Source organism: Aotus nancymaae, unplaced genomic scaffold, assembly GCF_030222135.1.
Source record: "Aotus nancymaae isolate 86718 unplaced genomic scaffold, 86718_ANA_hifiasm-v0.15.2.pri h1tg000155l, whole genome shotgun sequence".
NCBI classification, from domain to species: Eukaryota; Metazoa; Chordata; class Mammalia; order Primates; family Aotidae; genus Aotus; species Aotus nancymaae.
This window is the reverse complement of record NW_026988570.1, coordinates 1,333,660-1,348,029: the sequence shown is the minus strand read 5'-3', so window position 1 is coordinate 1,348,029 and position 14,370 is coordinate 1,333,660.

The following is a 14,370-nucleotide window of genomic DNA, read 5'->3' as shown; positions in this document are numbered from 1 at the left end:
ACACCCCTCAGCTGGCCGTTCACACTCTGAGCCTAGGCTGCTGGAATAGACATTTCTATTTTGCAGATAATAAACAGAAGTCTTCGCAGAGTTAAGAGTCTTATACAAAACTACCTCCCCTGGCAGGTTTTTCCACTATAGCAGGGACTCCTTTCCTCCAAGTCCCACCTCCTCATCGAGGTCTCAGGTGGTGAGGGCCTTCCACCCGTGAATGTTCCACATCCATGCTCCCATCAGTGTCCTCACACTCCCTGACCAGGCTGCTCCTGCCTCAGTTCCAGGAAGCTCTGGGCCTGAGTTCTCCAAGGAGGGGGGCTTCCATCTAGCCTCTCAAACCAGTAGACTGGGGGTATTTGTGAGGTTCTGGGAGATTCTAGGAGACCATAAATACCAGACCTGTAAGCAATCATGGTCAGCAGCTGGTGATAAAAATGAAGGAAAGAGACACACCAACCTGCACTCCAACCCACCCTCTCCATACCCTCCCAACTGAGTACATGGGGTTGCAGGGAGGTAGGGCCATCAAAGTCCCCAGTGGACCACAGTGTGGCTCTGAGGATGAAGCTGGATATTGTATGGATGACAGCAACTCAGGCCAGTACCCTCAAGTGGGAACAGTTGGGAAAAAAAGGTAGAAGAAAAAGATAGCATGAAAATCTTTAGAACGGGAGCCAGAGCAGTCTTCCCGAAGAATATTGTACAGATATGTTCTGCACACAAACCTTCCCTTCCTAGAGATCCAGAATATCTAGGAAGATTCTTTTTTTTTTTTCTATGTCTACTGGGAAATGATGAAAATACCAAGGAAAATCAAGCTGATATTTCTGGGATTTTGTGTACGTGGTGTGTTTGTGTGTGTGTGTCACGTGCATAGAAAACTAGAGATATTTGCTTAACTTGATTGCGTTATAAATGCCTTCCTAGAAACAAAAATCTGACATTGAATTTAACTAACATTCTTCCCTTCTTTTAAAAAACATTTTCATGAGGAAAGTGTAAACTTTTTCTTTCTTTGGCAATAGAAATCTATTCCAGAGCTTCCTATTATAAAATACTTGAAATAGAAAGTAGCAATAAACAGGTTTTCTTTTTTTCTAAAGAGAGAGAAACAAATGTCAGGCTTCAGTTTTTTTTTTTTTTTTTTTCGAAAGAAAGAAAGAGAAAGAGAAAGGGAGAGAGAGAACAGGAGTCTTGCTCTATTGCCCAGGCTGGAATGCAATCTAAATATAGGTATTAAAAACCTCTTTTATGCCGATAATTGTGCTTAACAGTGGAGACAGGAAGGAATAAGGGAAGAAAGTAACAAACAAACAGCCAACCAATATTTCATTTTAGTCTGTGAAATGCTATGCAAATGCTGAAGAGTGATTTACTTCCAATTATGTGGTTACTTTCAAAATAGGTGTGATGTGATACTGAGAAAAATGTATGTTCTATGGACCTGGGGTGAAGAATTCTATAAATATTCACTGAGTTTACTTGTTCCAGGTCTGAGTTCTAATCATAGATGTCCCGGTTAATTTTCTATCTCGTTGATCCGTAGAATATTAACAATGTGGTGTCAAAGTCTCCTGCTATTATTGTGCGGGAGTCCAGGTCTCTTTATAAGTCATTAAGAACTTGTCTTATGTATCTGGGTGTTCCTATATTGGGTGCATATATATTTATGATCATTGCATCCTGTTGTTGCATTGATCCTTTTACCATTATGTAATGTCCTTCTTTGTCTCTTTTAGTCTTTGTTACTATTAAAGTCTATTTTGTCAGAGACGAAAGTTACAACTCCTGTTTTTTTTTTCTCTCCATTTGACTGGTAAGTCTTCCACCAACCCTTTGTTTTGAGTCTTTGTGTGTCCTTGTGTGTTCTGCACACAAACCTTCCCTTCCTAAAGATCCAGAATATCTAGGAAGATTCATATTCATCAGCATATCGAAAGCCCTGAGAAGTCCTGTAATTATAGAATAATTAAATTACTAATTTGGGTCATCTCCTGAATGTGACCTTCAGCTAGCCGTTGGTCACCTTACGTGCAAGCAGGGCATGAGTGGCGTTCCATGTATAAACCACATGACCGCTCGGAAAGCAGACGGTCCGGTAAGTATAACCCACAGACTGAAAATGACCCATGGCAAATAGCAATGCATGCATGACTTTTATGCTGGAATTCATGATGGAACATTCTGGATTCCTCCCGGCAAACCTGAGCTAGCCTGCTCTGTTAGCCAGTGAGGGCTGCCCAGAGAGACGCTGGTGTTTATCTGCTACATCCTTTAGTTTTTATTGCATTCAGCCGCCTTGTATATTTAATGGGGAAATTTGCTGAAATGGTTACTAAGCCACAGGGAGAAAAAAAAAGGAAGGGGGTGGGGAGCCGCTCTCCGACCCTGAAGTTGGCAAAGTTGCCTCATTAATCAGACCTGTGCTGGGATACGACGTTATTCATGTTTAGGGCTTTAAAATTTGAAGCTAAAATTGTAGCAGGAGGTAATTTGAGTACAGGCAGCCTGTCTCTCTGAGATAGATTTATGATGTTTATTCAACAATAGATGGGAACTTTCAGGGAACAACTGACACCGCCCCCCCCTGCCTTTTCAAAACACATTGTCAGGCCACAGTGATCAAGTTCCCGATTTTTGTGTGAGTATGCAGAGCCTTTTTCAAAGTCTTCAGGGTGATAAGAGCAGACTGTATTTGATCTTCCCCATTCTGAGCTCAGCGGAAGTAGGAAAATGTGCAAGGCGGATGGAATGAGCTGTCTACGAGGCGAATGGTGGTTGCCACGGTCTCTGACTACACTGCTCTTCCTGACGTGATCGGTGCCACCCCCACCAGCCTTGATGTTGTATCTGGAACATCTGGTCACTGTGCCACCTCATCAGGACCTTAGAGAATTCCCGGCAAAAGCCTCTACGTTCCCGGCTAAGGGTCTTGTTTTCCCGTGCTTCATGGTTACAGTTCTTGGAACTGATTACTGGGAATTTTAGGAAAGTGAGGTTTCCATTTTCCAAGTTTTCCCACCTCCTTTCTGTCATGACACACAGATAGACAGGGGCCACACCCGTCTCTGTCAGTCCAGGCAGACATTGCCTTCAGGTCTCACATAGTGAAGGAAGAGTCATCATCCTGGCCTTGGGTCTTGCCATTCAGATGGGAAACCCTTTCTGTAAGAGGATCTCTCTAAGATGTGGCACAAAGAACATTTATACTGCATGTGGACAGGGAGGCCCCCCAGTGCATGAAAGCACTTCAGAGTGTTCATCTTCTCTCCCTGGCACAGGTGTAGCAGGAGTCAGGCAGGGATGAGACCCAGTTCTGGTCACTCTGGCTGTTAGCTTTGCTTCAGCTTTGCCCTGGGCCTGGTGTGTTGGTGATGATTTGCAGATAATACCGCTAACCACATAGGGCTGTTTCGCAAACTAAGTTGACATTTTAAGCAGTTTGGTTAAACAAACCGACTTTGAATATGGGCTCTGCCACCTCCTAAGGGGGTCATTTTGGGTAAGTTACTGGCTCCCTCTGATCTTCATTTCATCTTGGTGAGATGGGATGAAGCTATTCTCTGCCTCACTGGGCCATTGCTGAGAATGTGGAAGTGCTTTTTTTTTTAAGACAAAATATGCTCATAGATTTTTAATAAATGTTAGCTTCTATTCTCAATATTATGGAAAGATGCACTTCTTCTTGAATTTGGGGGAGAAACAAAGGAGACTCTATTTTATGTCAAAGTCATAAGCGCTGACATATCAAACCACAAATATCTCTATTCTGCAGGCTCTGGGTGCATCGACATGCCACCCCATCATGTGACACTCAGATAAAGGATATGAGATTCCCGCCTACAGTGGACACCATAATTTTCTAAGCTTTTCTTTAAGAGGGTCTCTGACTTTCCAGTCTCGTGTGTTTGTTTTATCATTTAAGTCAGTGTGCTGCAACAGATTTAAAGTAGACACTACTTCCCTCTGAGAATTTTTCAGTTTCAACTAAATACAAGAAATATTAAGTTAGACTTAAAGAAATAGCCCCCCAAGTTGCAACAAGGAGGGCAGTCAATAAAGGGAGCCCTGTTCTACAGGGTCTGAATGGGAGAGGAGAAAGGAGTCTTTGAAGGTGAAAGCAATTGTAATGATTTATCATCAGGGAAGACTTATTTACCCATAGACGGACTACTTTAAAATCTACCTTTCTGATAATGAGGCATGTTCACATGCACAGCACAACTTACGTACAAGTATTTGTGTAGTTTTGTAAGGAGCTTGCAAGGTTAGAAACACACATCCGTGCACACACGCATATGCACTATGTTCAGTAACACTGCCCATGCAATCTTTGAAAAACTCCTACAGATCATCTGGCTAGGAAACTGTGAATCTCCTCTGTACCCACATGACCCCAAAGAGGAGGGAGCCTCGTAGAAACAAGAGCCAACCAACAAAAAGCAGTGACGACAAGCACTATCACAACAAAATGAGTTTTAAAGTGCATCTTGAAATAGTGCACAATTTTCCAATTTAAATAGCTTGGAATGAATCAAAGGGAAAAAAAGCATTAATTAGATACAACTGAATTTCTCAAAAGTTTATTAACACAGTGTACAAATAAATCCTCAAATGTACCACTGTCAACAAATCTTGTATTAACTGATATTCTCTGTCAACTAGAGAGGATGCAGGTAGGAAAATGAATGAAATTTCCATTCTTCAGTGTTTACCTAATGTCTCAGGTTGTTTTATTTGAGGGAGTGGCTGTTTGTGAGGCTATGGGAATGCGTGAAACACTTCGCTAGTAAAGCCAGCTGAGGCCTTTGGGACCAAATTGCCAAAGGAATGACAGCAGACCCCCCAGTAGCTATGTTTGTTGCAGAGCGGACTCCTGTGAGTATTCATAACATTTAAAGAAGTAACATGCCAGAAGAACGGGAAGGGGTGCTAATGATTTACAAGTGCAGATAAGATATTATTAGGAGTATGAGGTCAATCAGATAAAGATACCACACACACAAGTTGGATTGGGGCCCATTCTTTAATTTATTCTAAAAGGAAGAGGAGGGGGAAAGGATAGGGCCTGAGAGTGTTTGCAATTGACTTCCCACGAGCTGCCTGTTTTAACACTCTTTGTGATTTATTTCCATTTCATCTTTTAGAAAGGTACGGCAATGTTTTCCATCTTTCCTGCTTCCTTCTCCTCTCACTCCTTCTTCTAAGATGGAAGGGAGAAACTTTCTTAGAGGTCCCATCAAAACTGCCATATAGCGTAGAAGACTGGATACATTTATTCTCAATGTCCTCAGTCTCCTTTCCAACCGGAGCATTACTTGAAAGACGGACTGCCAGCATTCAACTGAACAGACACAAATGCAGGTATAAAAAGTGAGGGGAGAGTGTGCTTCGAAGGCTGGGGTTGCTGTCAGGTCTGATGAAGCCTCCAGCACTTGCCATCATCTGCTACAATGCTGATGAGACTCCATCACAACTTTGGATCAAGAGGGTTTCTTTATTCCTCCAAACCTTACAAAGCACTTTATGGAGCTTGTGTTTGGACAACACCTCCATGGAGCTTGGAAGCCAAGAAGTCACATCTTCATTTAACAGCTTAGGAAACTAGAGGGCAGAGGTGAAATGACACCTTTGAGAGAAAAGCTGGCAGTGGAGCCCAGGTCTTCCTTTTGCTGGGATAGTTCCTGCTGTTATTCTCCTTTCTCACGAAAGGATCCTGCACAGTCATATTATGGCATTTGTGAATAAAGGCGGCTGTGTCAGCCTCCTGCTTGGAGAAAAGAAGGCAGCACCTTGAATGATGAGTGTATCTCAAGCTTACTCTTTACTTGCATTACAGTATACCAGAAGTTATAACAGATGAAAATGGAGCAAGGTAGTCAAGGTAGGACTGTGATTAGCAGGGAAATGGTGTGTGAGGAGTTTGGCCTGGTGCAGTGGCTCTCGCCTGTAATCCCAGCACTTTGGGAGGCTGAGGCAGATGGATCACGAGGTCAGGAGATCGAGACCAGCCTGGCCAACATGGTGAAACCCCATCTCTACTAAAAATGCAAAAATTAGCTGGGTATGATGGCGGGTGACTGTAGTTTTAGCTATTCAGGAGGCTGAAGCAGGAGAATTGCTTGAACCCAGGAGGTAGAGGTTGCAGTGAGCTGAGATTGTGCCGCTGCACTCCAGCCTGGCAATAGAGCAAGACTCCATCTCAAGAAAGAAAAGAAAACACAAAGGAGAATTTGGATTGGTTGTTTTTCTTGTCTCGGAAGCCTTCTTCAGGATGACTTTCCCACCCCCGCTTTTGTCTTTGAAAGTTTGGCTGTATTTGAATTGGCATACTCACATATTGTAATGATTTTTCATTCATCAATTAAAAACAAAGCTATTTTTTGGTCAAGTGTCTCCTGAAGCAAAGTTAAGAAACAGAATAATAAGGTTTAGTCATGCACAAGGCTGACAATTAGCTAATAAAAACTACTTTTCCCCCTATTTCCTCAGTCGGTTCTCAGAAAAACAATTCTGGATGCACCCTGCTTACCAGCAAGGTTAAAAGTTCAAGAAAAGAAAGACATCACAATATTTACATTCAGGCAATCACTACAGGTTCGTCTGCCCTGCAGATTCGGGAGTGGGCCGCTATCCTGCCTGTCACAAGCAGAGGAAGTAGTGTCTGACAGCTGGCCCTACATTTGCTCCTGTTGCTCACTCTCCGCCACTAGTTTTGTTTTGTTGTTTTGGGTTTTTTTTGTTTTTTTCTAAGACGGCCGGCATCCCTTCTTTCTAGATCGTCTTGTCTTTCTTTTGATATTTTATTTTCATAGCTAAGATCATTAGGACCCTATCAGAGTATTTTTCTGATGCCATGATGCTACTATTCCTGATATATTTATTTCATTCTTAATACTTGAAGCTATGAATTAAAATAATAGTGATAATAGTCACCATTTATTGGCTTTGTGGTTTGTGCCAGGCATCGCACTGAGTGCATTCGCACATTATTGCAAAGATCCCCCTGCACTGCTGGGGTAGGTGTCATTCTCCCTAGTTTATAAGTTTGGAAACCAAGGCTCAGAGAGCTCCAACAACTAGCAGGAGGCCAGGCAGACCAGACCTGGGCACTCCACTTCCTCAGCCCTCCAAGAGGGGCCCCAGCACTGATGTTTAGTCTTCAGACATACTTTCCTGGGTCGTTCTTGCCTCAGGGAGAGACAGATCAAGGTCCTTAGCTAACAAGAGCAACGTTCTTCCAGAGGGGCAACAGGTGAGGGCCAGGGCTGGGGGCCAGGCAGGCAGTGGGCAGGGTGCTCCTGCTCCTGGAGGCCAGGTGGGCCACCCTCCACCCATCAGCATCTTGCAGCCAGAGAGATCCCTGCGGAGGCCCGACAGTGACAGTGAAATGTCCCAGCATCCTGGAATTGGCCTCATTGAGAGTGTCCCCAAGGGAAAGCATATTGAGGATGCCAGCAGCCCAGAAGGCTGGAGGAAGGAGCTCATCACTTCTCCATCACAGCCACTAGACCCAAAAGTTGGAGCCAGAAGCATCCACAAGTGCCCCTAACTGAGCAGGGCAAGAGGAAGGAATTCCCTTCAGTGATTCCTCCCGGGAACATCCCTCCCGAGGCCTGACAGTGCAGCAGGAGCTAGCTGGGCTAGGGAGATGCAGCCAGGGCCTATTCTCAACAGTCAGGGTGCTGGGTGGATCAGGTCTATGCTCACTGCCTGTAGGCCTGAGGCCCTGTCCCACACAGCAACACCATTGCACCCAGTGGCTTCCCAGAGAGTGGATGCCTATGGACAGGCAAGGGTGAGATCCTCCCCTCAACCAGCTCCCAGGGCACAGAGGCTTCTCCTATAGTGGTGCCACATGGAGCCATGCTTGAGTCTGCAGTGGGTCAGGGGACAACCCCACACAAGCTCAGGAAGCACACATGGTACTGTGTGTCACCTACAGCCACTCCACACACATACACACATGCACACAGGTACCAGAATATACCCACCACACACACCCACACACATCCCAAACACCTCACCCCATATGCAACACAGACATCCACACCCAGCCACACAAAATGCACATGTACCACAAACATACATACTGCATACACACAAGCTACAGAAACCTATACTCACTGCCCATGTGTCATACCCACATCCAGCCACATCATGTACCACATCCATGCACACATCCACCGAGACACCCATGCACTCCCTCACACCATACCACACCACACATGCAAAACACACAGGCATGTATGCACAAACATATGCACATACATATGTGCCACAGATGTGCACTCACACACAACACAGAAAACCACCCCTGTACACATGGGCACCCATGCACCAGACACTTAACCCGTGTCCTCTTCTTCACCCACACCTGTGTCACACGTGCAGGTACACAGAACCCACGTGACCATGTTACACACCCATACCCACACGCCAGAACACACACATGCTTGATTGCACACTTACATTCTCACCCCCTATGGCTGACTCTGCTTCTACTAAGACAGCCTTACTGCCAAACACCCTTCCTCTTAGAGATGACCCTGTGTTGAGGAGTCAGTGTTCGTAAAGCAACTTCCTGGGGAAATATAAGAGCAGATATAAGGTAATCTAAAGCGAGGGTATCCAAGCCAGATAGGCATTGTCAAGTGAGGTCACACTCAAGAGTGAAAGGCAGAGCTGAAAGGAATTATGAACTCATTTCTAATAGGCATGGAAGGACTACCCTGATCAAATTCATATACATGGTCACCTCACCTGCAGGGACCAGGGACAATGCTTACCTATCAGTGTGTCTGCTGCCTATCAGGCCACTCAGATAAAAAAATAATGGGGTAGAAACTGGTGGCAAGGGCCGGAGGTGGAAGAGTAGTAGTTTTTGATGGTATATTTTCCTGATTTGTGCATTCCCTCCCCAGATTCCCTTCTGGCAGGTGGAACTCATTTCTCACTACTTTCCTTGCTGCATGTTGGTGATTCTCAAACGTGCACACCTCTGCCTCCATCCCCATCAGCTGAGTGGGGGAGGTCTGCCGGGGGCCTCAGGAGTCCCTGTCTGGTGTCTCCACCCTCTGACCAGTGCCTCTGAAGAATAAAGACCGAATGCACTCCTCCAACAGGTACTCAGCACCTAGCTGAGGTGAGTGTAAAGAGCAGAGCTAGCAACTGTGACAGCCCCCTGAGATCTTGCTGAAATGCAGACTCCAGTGCCAGGGGACCAGGGTGGGGTCTCTCTCTGTTTGACCCGGCAACATCACTTTTGGGTAGTGGGCAGTTTTCAGAGAACAGCATCCACCCTCACCTCAGCCCTTGTGAATCCTCACACAGCCCTGGAAGGAGACAGGGCCAATGGGGGCCACCAGTGTCCCCTGCTGAAGAGACTCCAGTGGGGTCTGCAGCAGGAAGGGGTGCCGAGCACTCAGCACCTATCAGTCAACTTCCAGTTGCCCTGTTTTCAGCCACTGTCTGGTGTCACCCTTGCCAACTGTTGCTTATTCTACACAGTCCTTTTTAAGGAAGAATGGCTTTTGCTTTTACACATCTACAAAATACAAAATGGCAGCATGACGGAGGGATGGGGAAAAGCTCACTGCTCTGGACTTAAATCCAGGATGCAGCATCATATGACCAGTTTTGTGATATGGGAAAAATTGATTATCCTCACTAAAATTCTATTTTCTTAACTAAAACAAAGGGGTGATCACCTTGCCTCTGGGGCCTGCTGTGAAGACTGGAAAATAACATTGTAAACCACTAAAAATGTCTCCAGAGCAAGCTAGAGCCTTAGGTGGTAGCTGGGATGATTATAAATGTGCACATTTATTAAAACATCTATGCAGACAATCATCACTGAACACACAAAATACCCTAGACCTGCGTAGAGTGAGGCTAAGGTTCACATGTTACTGAAGGAAAGGTAACTGGAATCTACCCCATTAAAGCATGGGCACTCAGGACAGCTTTCAAGGTTCTGCTAAGTCATGTAAAGCATGAAACAGACCATGATTCCCACAATAATACATGGGTAGGTGGATCTCCAAAAGGCAATTCAGGTCTCGCATTGGAGACAGCAGTCCTCACTAAACACCTGTGAGGCAAGGCCAACTATTCCTTCCCATGAACTCTCTTCTGCTGCATAAAAGCAAATATGACTCAAAAGTACTTTAGTATTAGCAAAACAGACATGTAAATCTGGAAATTTCAAGTAGAACCATTTGTCAGAAAACCTCAGCAAAAATAAGCATGATGCAGCTTGTCTAGATCTGAAACCCTCGCTGCTTTGATAACTGAGTTAAAGAACTCAACATGGGGGTTGGCTTAGGTGAAGCCAGGCTGGGCTGTCTCAGCCGCGGTGTGTTTCTGAGCCAAGTGCTCACACACGGAGCAGGGGAGGAAAGCAGAGTGTTCCCACTTAGTTTCATCTCCACCGGGTTAGTTTTCTCTTCCTGGCATTTTTGATAAAGTGGGAACGTGTGGATCCAACAGATTCTTATGGGAAGGAGCTGCCTAATACCCATGCCAGGGGGCCCACATGTGGCCCTGTCACCCTGGGCATGGGCACAGAGCACGTGGCTCAATCCCATTCTTGCTGTAGTTAAGAGTATGTGCAGATCTCACTTCAGACAAACTGGCAAACATTTTAGAGATAAGGAGAAAAAAGGGAGAGCATCTGGAAGGCTGGGAATTAGCAAATACCACCACCATTTTCCAGAGGAATATATTCTAAAAACTACAGAAGATCAGACTTCCTCCAAGTAGTTCCAAGAAAACCCAGAAGAGGCATGAAACAAAGCTCACTAGCTTTTGGGAAGAAAGTGGTGGTCTCTAGGAGGCAACATAAGTTCTCTAAGAGAAAGTCATTCCATGCTAACCTCATTTCCTGTTTTGACGAGCTTCACCAGAACAGTCGATTAGGGGATTGCCCCAGAAAGTGTGTCTTGATTTCAGTGAAACATTTGAAAACTTCTCACCCTATCCTATCTCAGATATAACAGATGGGCCAGATGATGGTGTGACCAGGAGGACTTATAATTGGCAGGACATCCATCTCCAAAGAAGGCCACCTCCAGGCTCATGGAAGTCCCGCCTGCCTTTGCTCCCTTTGCAGCTGCTGCAGACAGCCAGGCTGTCCCTGAGTCCCCAGTTGGACAGACAATTCTGTGCTTTCTGCCCACAAGCAAGTGTGGTTTGACATAACTCTCTGCAGCTCTACCCATAAGAAGGTTGGGGACCCAAAAGTGAGGGTGTCAGCCTGGCGTGGGTGGTTCTGCACCAGGGATGTCCTTTGGAGTGACACAGGACCTTCTTTATGGAGAGCCATGGGGCTGTGTCCTGTGTTCTGTCCCACTCACCATGTAGAAAACACCTTGGAAGGAGTCACGGCAAATGAAGGCATATTTACCAAATTTGCAGATCACACAAAGCTCTGAGGAAGAAATGGCTCCCCAACATTTAGGCACAAGAGTTAGGAACCTGGGATGAAATAAAAGAGAGCAAATGCAAAGCCTTAGTGTCCATTAAAAACACAATCCACTGTAGGATTAAAAATCTATGTCCATTTGCCTCAGGTAATGCCACTAAGTACTTGAGTGTAGCCAGGGTTGAGAAAACAAAACCTATACTTTTACATTCTTTCAGCAATATTGAGCTCTGCCTTAGGGTGTTAGATAGGCTCTCAAAAGCCGTCCCCTGCTTATCTTATGGCCTTGCTGGGAGGACAAAGTAAGTCAGAGATGGTAAAGTGCTTTGAAAAAGGGAAAGCTCTGAAATTCAAAATAGTATTATTATTTGTTGTAAGGTGATTTCCCTCCATCAAAAAAAGAAAATCTGGCAGTCTATGAGTGATAAGCAGAAAGTGATTCAGCTTTCGTTCAAATTCTTCATCTCTCACCCCAATGAGCTGAGTTTGCTGGGCTACCTGACTGAGCCTGTGACCTCCGAAATGTGGTATTTCTAGTTCTCTGCTTTTCCAAAAGTCTCCTAAATTTTTGGATTACACTAATTAAAGAATAATTTAGAAAGCTCCTTTCCAGAGCTGGGTCTTCAAAGATGCAAACTGAGGAAACCAACAGAACGAACACCAAAGGACTTAGGTGTGGGCCTTAGGTTTTACAGATACAGTCATGCATTGCTAATGAGAGGGCTACATTCTGAGAAATGCATTGTTAGGCAATTTCATTGTGGCGGGAACATCACAGAGTATATTTACACAGTCCTAGATGGCGTAGCCTACTACATGCCTAGGCTATATGGTATGGCCTAGTGCTCCTGGGCTACAAATCTGTACAGCATTTCAGTGTACTGAATACTGCAGGCAATTGTAACACATTGGCAGGAATATGTGCATCTAAGCATGTCTACACATGGAAAAGATAATGCATTGTGCTACATTATGACCGTTGCAACATCACTAGATGAGAGGAATTTTTCAGCTCCATTATATCTTATGGGATCACTATTGTCTATGCAGTCCATTGTTGACTGACACATCATTATGAGTGCATAACTGTATTTTCAATGCTTTTCAGTCCTACAGTGCAGTGCTTTGAAAGTGTGTCACCCTTGCAGCTGCACAAGCCCTGGCTTGAAACATAGGTGAAAAATATGCAGCAAGCCCAAGACAAGAGGGCTTGTTATAAAGTTAACAGAACTACCTCCAAGTCCCTTCAGGTTCAGCAGGATTTTACTTGGCAGTTACAGGCCTCCAGGTTCCCCTGGATCACACTAGCCAGTAGAACTTCCTGTGATCATAGACATGTTCTGTATCTGCACAGTCCAACATGGCAGCCACAAGTCACATGTGGATATTTAAATTTAAATTTACAAATTCAGTGCCTTGGTTGCACACGTCACATTTTAAATGTTCCACATATACCTGTGGCTAACAGCTACCATATTGGATGGTACATTGAGAGACCAGTGTTTCTCAGTCCTGGCTATGCATTGAAATTACCTGCAGAGTTGTAAAAAATACCGATGTATACATCCCCGACTCCCCAGATTCTGATGTGATTGGTCCCAGTGGGTCCTGGGTGTCTGGACTTTTCATAACCCCTGGGTAATTCTAATGTCTGGCCAGGGCCAGAACTATTGCCTTAACCATCTAGAATTGTGCAGTCACATCTCCTTTGCTCTTTCTGTTATTATGCTTGTAAACTAACTATCCTGCAGGCACCATATGGGTTATGTCGGGTTCTCCCTGCTCCTGTAACTTCCATCTTTTTGAGGTCATGAATAACCCTGTGGGTAAGACTGGGAAATGGGTAGAGAATGAAGTTTCATCCTGCTCAAGAGCACAAAGGAAGAATGATCACTTGGGTGGAGATGTTCTTCCGAATGGAGCCCATTGCACCTGGGCAAGGGTGTGTCCAGAGGGGGTGGAGTTAGGTGTGTGTGAGCGACCCCTGGGGCAGATCTGCCAACCCACAGCTGGGCCTGGCTCCTCACATCCTCAGGAGGCCTGTCCCTGATGCCCATGTTGCCGTTGGACACTGCCCTTGCACACATTACCCTTGTATACTTCCTTCTCTTCTGCCAGAACCTAGCCAGACAGAACCAGCAGAATCTCAGGGCAGGGTGGAATCTTTGTATTCATCTCATCTGGTGTTCTTAGTGTTCTTCTGGGGAAAATAGCATCCAGAGACACCCAGCTGAGGCTATTTCCCTCCACAGCACAGTGGTCTTTACCTTCCAGGACGGGGGCAAATAACATAAACTTTAGGAAGTTTATCAGCAAGGCAAAGCTTGGTTTCTGATGAGAACCTGACTATCCAGACAGTAGAGAGTTCATGATCACCCTTTTCTGCTGGATGATGTCCCAGAGGAAAGCCTGGGTCCTCACCCTAGTGAGGCCTTTCACCAGACTCAAAAACAGATCAGTTTCCTTATCCACCAAACAGGGTCAGAGCACTGGGTTGCTCAGCATTGCAGTGTGCCTGAGAAATAATAAGAGGATGATCCCAGTTAGCTCATAGTTGTTGATGAGGCTCAGATCTCAGACGCCAGTGACAGACTGGGAAATAAGATAGACCTTATTCTGCTTTTAGAGCAGAATTTTGGGAGTGGAGTGAGAAACAGACAGATAATAATTGAACATTCAGGATAAGTGCTGACAATGGTAAGTCTATGAATAAAATGAAATCAAATCACACGCTAGAAATGGTGGGGAGGAAGGAGGGTTCTCTCAGGACATGGTGCTCAGGGAGTTCTCCCTGCGTAGGGGATATTTGGGCTGAGACCTGGATATGCATTGCAATCAACACTGTGCCATGCACATAGGGGGTTTGTGATCATCCTCATGGCCTATTGGTAAACTAATTCCAACAAGTACAAAGCAGTAAACGTGGTCACTTAAAATTATTCTTGGAT